A 16,249-nucleotide genomic window follows, 5' to 3' on the forward strand; every position below is an offset into this window, starting at 1 on the left:
CTTATGATAGGCAGTTCTTAAATGATTGGTGTTGCTCCTGGTGCTAGAAGGCAAATGTGGAACTGTAAAGCCTTTCCTTCTGGAGAAGTGGTGGGTGTCTCTGCTTCCTACTGCTGGGGCTCAGTCTGAACTGGAGGATAGACATAACGTAGAGTTCTATGTTCTGCCCTCAAAAAGAAAAAAAAAAAGAATGGCTTAAAAAAAAAGAAAACAAAAAACACTTTTACACTTGAAATTCTCATCTTCCTTTAAGCACAAGGATAATCTGTTGACACTTACAACAGCTCCAGGCTATTATTATCCCCAGTTGAGAGGGGAAGAAGCCCTCAGTGACAGAACCAGGACTAGTAAAGCGTGTTATTGGATTTCCTCTCCTATACAGTCACAATGAACTGCAGCCACATCTCAGATGACAGTAAATTGGCAAGTAGACAGGAGTCTCCTTCTCCACCCTCAAAAGAGGCTTTTAGATTGTGTAATTAGCTTGTGAATAAAGATACAAGCATAACTACATTTCCCATTGTAATGTACTCAGCAAGTCTTAGTCTTTCACTTCTGTTATTTGTTGCCTTTGTATTGATTCAATGTGCAATTGCTTAGTCTGGATCTTCATTTTACTTAATTTTACCCTATAATATAAAACCTACATTAGCATCCCAGGGTCCAGAAATCATTCACACCTTTGATTCAACCTCAAAATAGCCTTAGTTGAGGAAAGAGCAGGTGGGTATATCTTCACTTTAGAAGGAAGACTGACCTAACTTCTTGGTAATCTTCAAACCAGGACACAAACACAGATCTCTTAAGCATAAATGCAAAAGTCTTAACTTGCTAGAAATAGATTCATTGTATTTTTTTAGAGAGCACAAGTATGTAATAGGAAGAAAAATTATCTAAATTATTCTTATTGAAAATGTCTTCTAGGACTTCCTTGGTGGTCCAGCGGTTAAGAATCTGCCTGCCAATGTAGGTGCCTGGGGATTGCTCCCTGGTCCGGGAAAATCCCACATGCCACGGGGCAAGTAAGCCTGTGCCCCACAAGTACTGAAGCCTGCACATTCTAGAGCCCTCACTCTGCAACAAAAGAAGCCACCGCAATGAGAAGCCTGCACACCACAGCTAGAGAATAGCCCCCACCCCACTCACTGCAAGTAGAACAAGTGACATGCAGCAACGAAGACCTAGGATGGTCAAATTTTATTTTTAAAAATTAAATTTAATTTTAAAAAGAAAACGTCTTCTAGAAATATAAATGCCACTTTTGCACTTCACTTGCATTTCCTGGTAATTATCCTGGCAGCATCCTTCACAAACATTGACTCTTTGAAAGTTCCTCCCTACTCATTTCCCTATTGTCTCTATAGCCTCATCACTCTTCTGTTTCTGAGCCTTTGCTGCTGCTCCCTTTCTGCCATGCTCCATGGCATTTTGCCCAATTCCAACATCACCTCTTCTTTAATCACACTAGTAAAAGTGCTTTCTTTATCCCCTCAATATCTATACACTGGCCAATTGTGAAAAGTTTTCTTTCTTCTTTCAGAATTGTGGCTCAGTCAGTAAAGAATCTGCCTGCAATGTGGGAGAGCTGGGTTTGATCCCTCGTTTGGGAAGATATCCTGGAGGAGTGCATGGCAGCCCACTCCAGTAGAATTGCCTGGAGAATCCCATGGACAGAAGAGCCTGGCGGGCTACAGTCCATGGAGTCACAAAGAGTTGGATACAACTGAGCAACTAAGCACACATACACACAAGCTTCTTGAGAGCAGGAGGTATCATTTCATACTATTCAAATCACATCACAGCATAACTTGTAACAGTGCCTTTTACACTGGACAAGCAATAGATAATTGAAGAATGAGCCATAAGCTCAAAAGATAGCTTGAGGTGGATTAATAAGGGAAGGTAGTGGCAGGAAGCATCTGTTTGCCTCTCTTTAACACTCAGCTTCAGCACTCTTGACCCTTCCCAGACTTTCATCTCTCTTACCACTTATATATCTGTACATACAGGATGGCATGAGATATGGCTCTGTGCTTCCATCAAGAAGGACAACTGCTAAATGCATCAATACCACATTGCTTCAAGATCCCATTGCACTGTAAATGGATATATAAACTGTTCTTTTGCAGTACATTTTTTGATGCAGTAAACTATTTCTTCCATTTTGCTGTACACTTACATTTATGCATTACAAAGGGCTTCCTTATGTTTAATATGCATAATTTCTCTTGCATGATTATTTGATAGGCCTATTACCTGATCCATTTATTTGAATGTAGAGGATAATAAATGTCCTTTAAAAAGAAAGTTATTTTTCATTCAAGAAGCTTAAAAATCTGTTTTGAGGAGGGAGTATATAGCATATTGACATACAGTTTGGGGATGAGTTTGATAAAATGAACTATTTAAAAATAATTTTGTGACAAATTATAGAAGATTTTGTAATTTTTAAAGGACTTAGAAGTCTTTCAAAATTTAAGAAGCAAACATACCTCTGTAAAAATAAAACTTATTTGGGGATATATTTTTGAATATTAGAAATTATACATTCATATATATTTTTTCTTAAGAAATAGCAGTGGTTAATTCTTTAATTAAAATGAATTATGGCTTTCATTCCTTTTTTTTTTTTCTGAATCTAAACTTAAAAAATCTGTGACACATTTCACTCTCTGAAAGCCAGTCTGTGCCTTGACTAACATCTTACAATCAATTATAACCATCATTTATATTTGGTTTTGCTTTGATTTCATCCTAAATTAAGTTTCCATTTTAATAAGATTGGAGGTTTTGAGGATACAATGAGCTTATAAAATTTACTTTATATTAAAGAAAAGAATTGTTCCATCAGGACTGGGGTTTCTGTCTGATTTGTTCAATGATTGATCCCAGCACCTAGAATACAGCCTGGTATACAGGGTGTGCTCAACAAATATATCAGCTGAATGAGTGCCTCCTAATCCCTGTGCTTTACCCCCATGGGGAGGTAGATGGTCAGGAGATCCTAGAAGAGCTAGGCACTATGCCAAGCAATTCACGTACACCATCTCTTTTAACTATCACAAATGCTTTTGTTGTAGGTACTATTATCCTTGTTTTACAGACGAAGAGTCAAGCATTTAGAAACTAAGGTGGTCATTCAAAGTAACAGAGCTAATAAACTACAAGTCAAGATTAAATCCTTAAAGTTTGTCTCACTGCAAATTCTGGCCTCTTAAAGTTGCCATGTTGCCTTTCTACACTCAAAAGCTTTACAACTAGAAGGAACTTCAAATGCTTCTCTATCCCCACCCACAGCATGTAACAATATTGAGACTGACTGGGTCATATCCTAGTATCACTAACCTGTTTGGGTTTAAATCCATCTGAGAAGAAGAGATTTCAGACAAGAGTAACATGCAACCTGCAGTTAGAACAGGTGAGAGACTTGGAAATGTGAGCAGGACTCTTGGCCACTGGTTTATGTCAATGTGGACACGTATTATGGCTGTTTCTGACTTGCATTTGAGGGTACTAGATACTAGAGCAAAACATCCCAGAACCTCAGAAAATCCATTCATCAACAGATAATATCTAAAAAAACCTGTATGTTGTTTCAGCTAGGTTCTATGCACTGGTTTGAGGGTTGGCTATATAAAGATACAAAATTAATTAAGTTGTGGGAATCTAACATATAGCATGGCTACTATAGATAATAATACAACCTTATATACTTGAAATTTGCTGACACAGTAGATCTTATCACATACACAAAAGATAACTATGTGAGGTAATGGATATGTTGATTAACTTGATCATGGTAATCATTTCACAATGGATGTATATGTTAAATCCAATCACTCTGTACACCTTAAGCATATACAATTTTATTCGTCAGGTATACCTCAATAAAGCTGAGAAATAAAAAAAAAAATTTGCATCACATAGCAAATTCCCACTGACTATCCATTTTACATACGGTAAAGTATGTTTCCAATCTACTCTCTCAGTTTGTTCCACCCTCTTTCCTGCACTGTGTCCACAAGTTTGTTCTCTTTTTGTCTCCTTTGCTGCCCTGGAAATAGTTCATCTTTCTAGTTCATCATAGTACCATCTTTCTAGGTTCTATATACATGCTAGTGCTCACTTTTGCCAACATTTATGGTCAGGAAGCAACAGTTACAACTGGACATGGAACCACTGGTTCCAAATAGGAAAAGGAGTACGTCAAGGCTGTATATATTGTCACCCTGCTTATTTAACTTCTATGCAGAGTACATCATGAGAAACACTGGGTTGGAAGAAGCACAAGCGGGAATGAAGATTGCTGGGAGAAATATCAATAACCTCAGATATGCAGATGACACCACACTGATGGCAGAAAGTGAAGAAGAACTAAAGAGCTTCTTGATGAAAGTGAAAGAGGAGAGTGAAAAAGTTGGCTTAAAGCTCAACATTCAGAAAACTAAGATCATGGCATCCAGTCCTGTCACTTTAAGGCAAATAGATGGGGAAACAGTACAAACTTTATTTTTTTGAGCTCCAAAATCACTGCAGATGGTGATTGCAGCCATGAAATTAAAAGACGCTTACTCCTTGGAAGAAAAGCTATGACCAACCTAGACAGCATATTAAAAAGTAGAGACATTACTTTGTCAACAAAGGTCCATCTAGTCAAGGCTATGGTTTTTCCAGTGGTCATGTATGGATGTGAGAGTTGGACTGTGAAGAAAGCTGAGTGCTGAAGAATTGATGCTTTTGAACTGTGGTGTTGGAGAAGACTCTTGAGAGTCCCTTGGACTACAAGGAGGTCCACCCAGTCCATCCTAAAGGAGATCAGTCTTGGGTGTTCATTGGAAGGACTGATGTTGAAGCTGAAACTCCAATACTTTGGCCACCTGATGAGAAGAGCTGACTCATTTGAAAAGACCCTGATGCTGGGAAAGATTGAGGGTGGGAGGAGAAGGGGACGACAGAGGATGAGATGGTTGGATGGCATCACTGACTCAATGAACATGGGTTTGGGTGGACTCTGGGATTTGGTGATGGACAAGGAGGCCTGGTGTGCTGCAGTTCATGGGGTCGCTAAGAGTCGGACATGACTGAGTGACTGAACTGAACTGAACTGATACTTTACTGATACTTTTACTATCCACATTTTCCACAATTTATAGGCCAACAAAGGTCCATATAGTCAAAGCTATGCTTTTGCCAGGAGTCATGTATGGATGTGAGAGTTGGACCACAAAGGCTGAGTGCAAAGAAATGATGCTTTGAACTGTGGTGTTGGATAAGACTCTGAGAGTCCCTTGGACAGCAAGGAGGTCAAACCAGTCAGTCCTAAAGGAAATCAACCCTGAATATTCATTGGAAGGACTGACTAGTGCTGAAACTGAAGCTCCAATACTTTGGTCACCTGATTTAAAGAACCAACTCATTGGAAAATACCCTGATGCTAGGAAAGATTGAGGGCAAGAGGAGAAAGGGGCGACAGAGGATGAGATAGCTGGATGGCATCACTGATTCAAAAGACATGAATTTGAGCAAACTCAGGGAGATAGTGAAGGATAGGGAAGCCTGGTGTGCTGCAGTTCATGGGTTGCAAAGAGTCAGACACAACTTAGCGACTCAACAACAATAGACAAATTGAGTCTTAGAGACACCAGGTGATGGCTTAGATCCCCTCAGTAAACAGTGGAAAATCCATGCATTTCAGGCTTCTTTAACAATTTTATTCTAGCCCATCAGGGAAGAGGAGGTTCTTTCAGTAGAGGGTTCACAGAAGAACTGACCATGAACTCTATCTTTGATCCTATTTCTGATTTGTACTGTTGCCCAGATTGCCTTCTTATCCTAGCCTCAGTTTAACATGTACTGCTTGAGTCTAGAAAAAATTAGGTACATGGCTTTCTTTCTCCCTTTTAAGAAACTAGTTCCATAAATAAGGCTTTCCTCTATCACATTGCTCAACTATAGCTTATTCTTAATAGCCTCCACTTTTCCTTGCTAGTGGCTTAAAGGCTGCCAGTAATTACCCATCAGCTGTTTAGACACATAGCCCTAGAAGCTGATTTGGAGTTCTATTTGCTACATTAGGAAAATTCTATGGTACAGTAACATGAATGACAGCACCAGTATGCATTCATAGGGTGATTATGCAGAGCAGGAGTTTCCCCTTCCTTCTGAAATTATTCTGCTTTTTCATGGCATTTAGAACCCAAACAGAATCATTCCTTCCCCAAATGCACCATCTAAGGACCATCTCAGATACTTTTTCTATTAATTAAGAAAAGAACTGCTTGACATAAAACACTAGAAGCTGCCTCTCCCCAGGCAGGCCTGTTATTATATTCATGAAGTGCTTCCTAAAGGCTTCTTAGACTTGCAGAGACTAAGAAAGGAATTGTTTGGTCTGTCCATCACTGCAATTCGCCTTAATTGTTATCTGTATTATTCCTCAAGGGCTTCACTCCCTACAGTTTTTGTGACAGTACTGATATTATAATGTAGGTAGCAACTATTTTCCAAGAGTCTGAGGGTGCCATGTATAAGGACTATTACAATTCCTCCCAACAGGTGCTGAAACACTACAAACTAAACAGAATGTCCTTACCACAGCTTGCATAAGTTAGGAAAGGATATCATCTGCAAGGAAGAGCTGCTGGTTCTATTTTGCCTTTATTGTTTTCAACACTACACCTGCCCTGCTCTATTCAGGGTTAGATCTTTGCATGGGCAGAGTTAGTGACCACCTACACACAGTGTTCTGAGACACACAGAAATGATCATCCTGTTGCAAACATATCTCCATTAGGTACCTGATGTCCCACTTCCCTGTTTCTGCACTCTAGCCAGGAGAAGTATGAATGGTTAAAACATCAAGAACATGGGGGAGCTGTCCATAGGGAATTCCTACAAAACGAGTCTCTTACTTCTCCAATTAATATAGTAGAAGGCTTGGGGGTAGTGGATTAAAAAAATAGATCTTTTTCAGTTTTGAAGCAGTGAAAATTTTGATCAAGGAAATTTCTATGTGGGAAGGTAAACTACAAACTATTTTTAGTTGATGTGCTAATATGATGACACCACCATGGAAGGTTTAGATCTAGGAGTTTCCAACGTTAGAGAGGATCCAACTCCTGTAGAGACTGAAAAATCATTGGTACTGGGTCCTCACCTCCTGTTGTTTTCACCCAAGTAGATGAGGGGTGACTTGTGAAAAACCTCATTTTGTAACAAATACCCAGGTGATTCTGACAGATCATTCTGGTCCAGGATCACTCCTTGATAAATGATGCTAAGGGATAATAAACCAAGATACTGGTGATAGAGGCCAGAAGGATAAGACAAGTCCTCTCTTCAGTGTTTTCCAGGCTAGCCTTGCTAACATGATCTTTGATTTAAACTGGTCACCCTATATTCTTGCTCACTGAAACACCATGCACAAAGCATAATTTTTCATTTCTGTAAAATATCATTCCGAGATAATGACCTGCTCCTTTATGACTTTTCTGTTTGTTCTCTTATCTTTTAGATTTCTGTGTCTTGAGAGCATTTCTGGTTCTTTCAAGTAAATGAATCTTGGGTTCTCTTTTCTCCTTTTGAGAAATTGACTTTTTGTTTAATTTTTAGCTCAGCTCTCTCTACTGTTTTTAGAGGTACCCATCTCCTATCCATGATCTCTGGTAAGAAAATACCTATTCCAACTCTGAGTTTATTGGGAACTTTACAGTGAAGGGTGAGAGCTTAACATAAACAGTCAAGTCCAGATAAATAAAAATTGAAAGGAAACAAAGAAACACATATTTTTTAACAATACCTTATCTTAGAACTGCCTTCCTAATTTTCTCTTGCCTGGGCTAACTTTTAATGATTAATTGCATTTCTTTAGAGCATATGAAAACTGGTGCAGCAAAGGTGGTCTCGCCCCATTCTGAGTTCCAAAAAATATTAATCTGGAATTTTCAAATGTATATGCATAATTCACATATGTAAAAACCACAATAACAACCCATATATACCACAATATTCATTCTGTTAACTATTTCATTCTTATACTGGTATTTTCTGTATCCAAAAATACAACTCTGTGTTTTAACATTGAAGAATATTGCTATTACTTTAATTTATCTTGTTTTGATTGGCTGCAGATATCTAGGGTGTCTCTCCCAATAGCTGAAATCCTGCTTGCTGAATCTATACTTTTAAATGTCTCCATGGCATTGATTTCTGGGAGAAACCACCACTTAAAAGCTAAAAATATATCTTGTTCATTTATTTTATTAATTCATCCTTTAATAAAAAGTATTTAAGGATCTCCTCTTATGGGTCCAGGCACTGTGTTTAGAGGGTAGGGATACAATGGAGAATGAACAAACAGATTCACTTGGAACTTATAAACTATTATGGCAGAAAGATGACAGATACACAGTTACACAAAGCAATTATTTAAATAATTGCCCAATGCTAAAGGAATCTTGAAATTCCATAAAAATATCATTTCTATTTTATATTTTCCAATCAGAATACATGTCTTCTCTCTTAAAAATAAACATAATTTTAATACAAACTAAAGAATGGCATGCTTTCTTCTTCAGAGAAACATGCATAAGCCATTGAGTTAAAAATATGTATCTCAAGTCTCTGGCTTAGAGATAAACTCTTGACAATTCAAACCTTGAGATTCTATAATAAAGTGTGTGTGAAGAGGCTAGGTGGATAGCTACTGGGTTTAATTCTCTTCATTGGTGGTTAAAAACAAAACAAAACAAAACAAACAAACAAGCAAAAACACGTTAATTTTGGCTCCAGAATTACCATTTGGAACCAGAGGCCAAGTATGTGATGCTTTTGGAAGACTGAACAAGAAAGTGCTTCTAGTTATTTGCTGCTTGCACAATGTCCTTCTCTGTCTGGGCATGGAGAAGCTAGCCACTGCATCTCAAACAGAACCTGTCTTGAGTTTAGAAACCGAATCACATTCCCTCGAAGCTTGAGATAAAGCTTTAGGTTCAAGTAATAGGAAATGAGTTGATATTCTTAAAAAAAAAAAAAAAAAAAGACTGAAAATGTAGATATATTTCAGTCTTGTTTTGCAATAAAAATAGCCCTATTCTATCACTCTTTTTGCAGAACAATAATTCTTAATGAAAGACAAAGAGATGTTTATCTTTTAAATAGATGCTTATGTAATTTTTGATTCTTTCACATATAAGCTTTTTGAAAAGAAAAAAAAACAAATCATGTTAACCTTGATGGCATCAAAAAAGTGATAAACTGAAAGCATAATTAACTTTGTTCTTTTAACACAATATGGTTGCTTTGATAGATCCTAGCTTACTAGCATCTCCACAGGCCACTTTCTTTTTCAGTATGCACAGATGAATAAAGAGATTAAACAATTTTTGTGACCTATAATAAGGTCAAACTTTAATTATTATGCTAATTTCATGCACTGGATTCATAGGTTTACTACTTCCCTGCTAGTTAATAAAACAGACTTGGAAACATTATCTGGGATATAAGGAGGGGGACCCTCCCATATGTTAAAATACTCTGTTTAAATAGATGTGAAGGTCAGTAGAAAGGATTTTTTATCTTATTATTGATTTCCAGTCTTCTAACTGATAAATCCCAATTAGAATCAATTTATTTAGTGCAGTTACATCTCAATTGTCTACATTATTCTAAGGAACCATTTTTTATGAAACTTTGGTACTAGTTAAATACTCTGTCAGATCAAATAAGTGATCTATTGGCAATCTCTTCAACTTTTCAATAGGCTAGAATGAATTAAAGAAGCAAAATGCTCACCACTTAAAGTCAGAAATGCAGCTGTTTTGCTCTCTTCAACTAATTCTGCAAAAGATTTTGAGTTCCATATTGGTAAAGTCACAATCTATAAAAACCCAGTATATAGGAAAGGGAGTTGATTTTACTATATTTTTAAAGTCTATATAATCAAAGTGAAAGTGTTATTTACTCAGTTGTGTCCGACTCTTTGCAACCCCATGGACTGACTACAGCCTGTCAGGCTCCTCTGTCCATGAAATTCTCCAGGCAAGAATACTTGGTTATCAAGTATGGTTACAAAGAATGCCTAGGTTATCATTCCCTTCTCCAGGGAATCTTCCCAATCCAGAGAATGAATCCAGCCCTCCTGCATTGCAGGCAGATTCTTTACCATCTGAGTCATCAGGGAAGCCCTCCTGTATAATCAAACTCCTTTCTAATAATAGTTAAGGACTATATAAACTCAAAATCTTTTTGACTGGATCACATAATTTAAAATCAGGACCCTAGTAGTATACCCACTGCAAAAGGATAAAGACCTGGATTCTATTTGTTTTTCTTCCCATAATTAACTGAATGTCCTCTCTTTTAAAGATACAGTTGATGTTCAGCTAACTCTACATATTGAAATGTATAATTTCACAAGTTTTGATATATGCAATATGCCTATGAAACTATCATTAGAGTTAAGGTAGTGACTGTACTCATAACCCTGTAAGTTTTCTTGTTACAAAGGTATAACCCCTTCTACTCATCCTCCAGACAACAGGCTTCTGTCACTATATATTACTTACATTTTCTAGAATTTAAAGCTATTGGGGTAATATTGTATATTGCTTTTTTGTTTCAAATCTAGCCTCTGTCACTGTGATGATTACCTTTATGTGTCAGCTTGACTGGCTTAAGGGATGCCTAGATAGCTGGTAAAATGTTACTTCTGGGTGTATCTGTGAGGGTATTTCCAGAGAGAATGTTATTTGAATCTGAAGACTGAGTAAAGAAGACCTGCCCTCACCAGGGTATGCAAGTGGGCATGAACCTTTGAGGCCTTCAAACAGAACAAAAAGGCAGAGGAAGGGTGAGTTTTTTTTCTCTTCTTGAACTAGTATATTTCTTCTCCCTCTGCCCTCAGACACTGGAGCCCCTGGTTCTCAGGCTCAGACTGAATTATACCACAAGTTTTCCCGGTTCTCTAACTTACAGATGGCAGATAGCGACATATCTTAGCCTCTATAATTGTGTCAGCCATTCCCATACTAAATCTTCTCATATATCTGTATCTGTGTGCGTGTGTGAGTCACTCAATCGTGTCTGACTCTATGCGACCCCAAGGGCTGTAGCCCACCTGGTTTTCTCTGTCCATGGGTTTCTCCAGGCAAGAATACTGGAGTGGATTGCCATGCCCTACTCCAATCTGTATTTATAACTATAGCCTATTGGTTCTTTTTCTCTGGCAACTACTAACTAATAAAGTCACTTGAAATAATTATTTAGAGATTCATCCTAGTTTTTATGTGCATCAAAAGTTAATTTCTTTTTAACACTACTCAGCCATATAAAGAATGAAATAATACCATTTGCAGCAACATAGACACAACTAGAGATGATCATACCTAGTAAAGTAAGTCAGAAAGAGAAAGACAGGTACCATATGATATCACTTTTATGTGGAATCTAAAATATGGCACAGACCCATCTATGGAACAGATACAGAATCACAGACATAGAGAAGAGACTGGTAGCTGCCAAGGGGGAGGGCGTTGCTGGGGGGATGGAATGGAAGCCTTGGGTTAGTAGATGTAAGCTTTTATACATAGAATGGATAAACAACAAGGTCCTACTGTAAAGCACAGAGAACTATATTCAATATCCTATGATAGGGAATTTCCTGGTGACACAATCGATAAGAGTTGCCTATCAATGCAGGGAACATAAGTTCAATCCCTGGTCCAGGAAGATTTCACAAGCCCTGGAACAACTAAGTCCATAGGCCATAACTCCTGAGCCTGCAGTGCTCTAGGGTCCACAAACCACAACTATTGAGTCCACATATTTCAACTACTGAAGCCTGCATGCCTGTAGCTTATGCTCCACAACAAGTTAAGCCATTACAAGAAGCCCATGCACCACAAGAAAGGGCAGCCTCCACTATTTGCAATTAAAGAGAGCCTGCACAAAGCAGTAAAGACCCAGCACAGCCACAAAAGGATATATATCTATACATATATCCTATGATAAACCATCTGGAGGAGGAAATGGCAACCCACTTCAGTATTCTTGGACAAGAGAGCATTGCAGGCTACAGTCCATGGGATTGCCAAGAGTCAGACACAACTTAACAACTACACACACAGATGATAAACCATAATGGAAAATAATATTTAAAAAGTATATATATATATATATATATACACACATGAATCACTTAACTGTACAGCAAAAATTAACATTATAAATCAACTATATTTCAATTAAGAAAAGTCAATTCCTTTTCATTGCTTAATACTATTTCATTATATGGCTATATCCCAATTTGTTTATCCATCCACCATGGATAGATATTTTGGTTGTTTCTAGTTTTTGTCTCTTACAATTAAAGTGGTTATGAACATTCAATTACAAGCCATTGCACTAAAGTAAGCTTTCATTTCTCTTGAAAAAATGCTGGGGAGTGGAGAGGCTGAATTATACGTTATGTATATGTTAACTTCTTAAAAATCTGCCAAAGTATTTTCCCAAATGGTTGCACCATTTTGCATTCTCATCAACAGTGAGAGTTCCAGTTCTTCTATGAGCTTGCCAACACTTGGCAGTGGCATGATAATATATGCCTTATCTGCTTCATTGGAATAATTGATTGTGTTGGGGTTATTTACAAGATGGATATTTTATTTTGAAATTATGTTTACATGTTAGAAACAAGTTTCCTTTGTTATCTGAAAGTAGATCATTCCTATGAAAACTCAACAAAGTAGAAATGGTATCAGTTGAAGAAGTTATCACCTACAACACAGCTGGCTCATAGATGCATAGAATAAGAAGATATATATCACATAGATCCTCACAGACACAGTACAAAACTATAGCATCTAGATACCAAGATGCTGGGTGTAGTTTCCAGGAAGGAGCTTGCCCGGTGCCATTCTCCCTGCCCAGATATCCTTGCCTCTGTATCAGTTCACTGCAAAACAAATGCTGAATGTTATTTTCACTTCTTACGTTTTCTTCTAAAAGTGAAAATCCTTTTCAGATTTTTTTTTTTCAGGTAGCAAAAGCATGTACTATTGTAGGTCTTTCCTATAAATAAGATACTATAAAGCAAACCTTCAAAAACTAGGGGATATCTGCACTTTTTTTTTTCTCCTCTTTGCATTACTCTTGAATAAATCTTATTTTCCAATCAGAAAAACAGGTGCCATAGGGAACCTTGAGCTGATTAGAGCTAAAATCATTCATTTGGAAAGACAAAAAGGTAAAGCACATTATTAATCTCCCAAACATTAAGCTAAAAATAAAAGGCTATAAGTGATAGAAATAAATAGCACATTCATAGATAAAAAAATAAAAGGCTAGGTCATTCAGAATAGATTTTTCAGCCTAAAGAATAATCAGAACTGCTTCAAGTATCAATGGTAGTAGTAGCTGTGCTATTTTAGACCTACTGCACCAGCACCCTAGGCCAAAAATGAAAACAGTATCCAAGTTTCAGAGCATAAGACAATGATTTGATTTATTTATATATTTATCTTCTGTGTGTGTGAAGAGCATTTAATAGACTTATAGATTGTAGGTTTAGAAAGGATGTGAGTGGCATGGTGAGGGTCTATGAAAAAGAAGGCTCCATTGCTAGTATAAAATGGCATCATTTTCTTTTTTAAATAGCTAAAAAAATTGTTTTACTTTCACGTGATTTTGCTTGTTTAATATTCTTTCATTCTCCAAAAGCAAATGGGATTTAAAAAAATTATTTATTTATTTTTAATTGGAGGATAACTGCTTTACAATATTGTGTAGGTTTCATGAATCAGCCCTAGGTATATGCATCCCCTCCCTCTTGAACCTCTCTCCCACGTCCCACCCCATCCCACCCCTCTAGGTTGTCACAGAGCACCAGTTTGAGCTCCCTGCATCATACAGCAAATTTCCATTGGCTATCTAATTTTACTTATGGTAATGTATATGTTTCAACAATTGGAATAGTTTAACCAATTATAAATTGGTGCTTTTATTCCAAAGACTAAAAATATATATGTGTATATATTTTATACACATACACACACATATATATATGTATCTGAAACACAGAGAAATCCAGAAAAAATTAAGACAAGTTATCTCTTTTTGGCTATTTAACTCTGTCAGGTAAACAGCGCTTTTCTTTATCTGATGATCCATCTTAATTGCATGTTCTCAACATAGTTTCCTATTCACCAGGGACAATTTCATAATTTCCATCTTCAGGGAAGTAAAATAACAGCATTCTCTTCTATTAACATCTAGTAGAATGTTACAAATAGCACTGGGTGAATGAAGGGCTTCAAATTTTTAGATGGACATAATATTGGTTATACACATTCACAGAAGAAGAAAGATATTTTTAGTTTTTTTCAATGTTTCAACTGCCACAAAATAAACTGCATTTTATAAGCACTGATATATTCATAGGACTAGTGGCTATCTTGCTAATTTGTAAGAATGAGGATAGAACATCATATAAACAGGATAACCAACAGAAGTACACTGAGGTACTTCTAAGCTCTGAATTCCCCCCTCATATTCATTTTGCATTACTCAGCTCATATTTTAATATCTCTGAGAATCTTTCCTTGTCACTTCTGGCTATAATGTTATTTTCCTTCTTTAAACCACTGTATTCTTTCTAATCTTCTTCATGATTATGTCTCGGTGTCATCCCTGGATGTTGTTCAGCTGCTAAGTTGTGTCTGACTCTTTTGCAACTCCATAGACTGTAGACCACCAGGGTTCTCTGTCCATGAGATTTCCCAGGCAAGAATACTAGAGTGGGTGGCCATATCCTTCTCCAGGGTATCTTCCCGACATAAGGATCAAACCTGCATCTCCTGCACTGGCAGTTGTATTCATTACCACTGAGTCACCAGCGAGATGCCCCAGTGTCATCACAAACTACCCTCATATTCCTAGCTATTATTGCATCTCTGCATATCTTTCCCATTCTGTTCTTTTCCCCTATTTCTTTGCATTGATCGCTGAAGAAGACTTTCTTATCTCGTCTTGCTATTCTTTGGAACTCTGCCGATGCTTATATCTTTCCTTTTCTCATTTGTTTTTCACCTCTCTTCTTTTCACAGCTCTTTGTAAGGCCTCCCCAGACAGCCATTTTGCTTTTTTGCATTTCTTTTCCATGGGGATGGTCTGGATCCCTGTCTCCTGTACAATGTCCAAACCTCATTCCATAGTTCATCAGGCACTGTATCTATCAGATCTAGGCCCTTAAATCTATTTCTCACTTCCACTGTATAATCATAAGGGATTTGCTTTAGGTCATACCTGAATGGTCTAGCGGTTTTCCCTGCTTTCTTCAATTTCAGTCTGAATTTGGTAATGAGGAGTTCATGATCTGAGCCACAGTCAGCTCCTGGTCTTGTTGTTCCTGACTGTATAGAGCTTCTCCATCTTTGGCTGCAAAGAATAGAATCAATCTGATTTTGGTGTTGACCATCTGGTGATGTCCATGTGTAGAGTCTTGTGTTGTTGGAAGAAGGTGTTTGCTATGACCAGTGCATTTTCTTGGCAAAACTCTATTGGTCTTTGCCCTGCTTCATTCTGCATTCCAAGGCCAAATTTGCCTGCTACTCCAGGTGTTTGTTGACTTCCTACTTTTGCATTCCAGTCCCCTATAATGAAAAGGACACCTTTTTTGGGTGTTAGTCCTAAAAGGTCTTGTAGGTGTTCATAGAACTGTTCAACTTCAGCTTCTTCAGCATTACTGGTTGGGGCATAGACTTGGATTACTGTGATATTGAATGGTTTGCCTTGGAGATGAACAGAGATCATTCTTTTGTTTTTGAGATTGCATCCAAGTACTGCATTTTGGACTCTTTTGTTGACCATGATGGATACTCCATTTCTTCTGAGGGATTCCTGCCCACAGTTGTAGATATAATGGTCATCTGAGTTAAATTCACCCATTACCTGTACAACTACATTAAACGTTCCCAGAGTTTTGAAATCATATTCCAAAATTAGTTATGTCCCATTCACAATGTTTACTATTATCTTTGTCATTATTTATACAAAATTTTTCAGAAAAAACATAGTTTTCAGAATATTTTTACATTTTATATCGTCTCTGGTATTAAAAAATGCCTTGAACCAAGTAAGAATGCACGAATGCAAGAATCTAATAACAGTTTATCCTTGAGTAGTAAGATATCTTTTAGGAAAAAAAGGGAACTGCAAAGAATTCTGGATGGAATTTTAGTCCTGTTAGTTAACA

The 16,249-nt window shown here is 37.3% G+C and overlaps 1 protein-coding gene across 1 annotated transcript in view; it reads right to left on the bottom strand.

The window, feature by feature from the left end:
- The window catches only part of NRXN1 (neurexin 1), a 1,203,402-nt gene that overhangs the window by 778,578 nt on the left and 408,575 nt on the right, over positions 1-16,249 (bottom strand). The window lies entirely within an intron of this gene.

This window comes from Budorcas taxicolor, chromosome 11 (genome assembly GCF_023091745.1).
Source record: "Budorcas taxicolor isolate Tak-1 chromosome 11, Takin1.1, whole genome shotgun sequence".
NCBI classification, from domain to species: Eukaryota; Metazoa; Chordata; class Mammalia; order Artiodactyla; family Bovidae; genus Budorcas; species Budorcas taxicolor.